The sequence below is a fragment of the Mustela nivalis genome (genome assembly GCF_964662115.1).
Source record: "Mustela nivalis genome assembly, chromosome: 2".
NCBI lineage: Eukaryota > Metazoa > Chordata > Mammalia > Carnivora > Mustelidae > Mustela > Mustela nivalis.
The window spans coordinates 174,340,486-174,340,782 of NC_139021.1; positions in this window are offsets into that span (position 1 = coordinate 174,340,486).

Sequence of the window (297 nt, forward strand, 5' to 3'; positions counted from 1 at the left end):
GTCCAATGGCCACCGAGTTAGAGCTAAATAAAAATTGTCATTTGTCAGTTACTCAGCAAGCAAAGAGATTTCCAGATGCTCGGGGAGAGGGGGACAGGAGGAGCTCATGGAAATTGGCCAGGGTGATGGGTTTCCGGGTCTCTAGTAGAAGTCCTTAGGTAGCCCTACAAGATAACCTGTCCATTGAGGAACTGGAGAGCACAATGTGAGTAGATCACGGATCATAAGTAAAACCATCCAGCTTAGAGGGTGTGTTGTAGTTACCGCCTGCTATGAAACCCGCCATTTCCAAATATG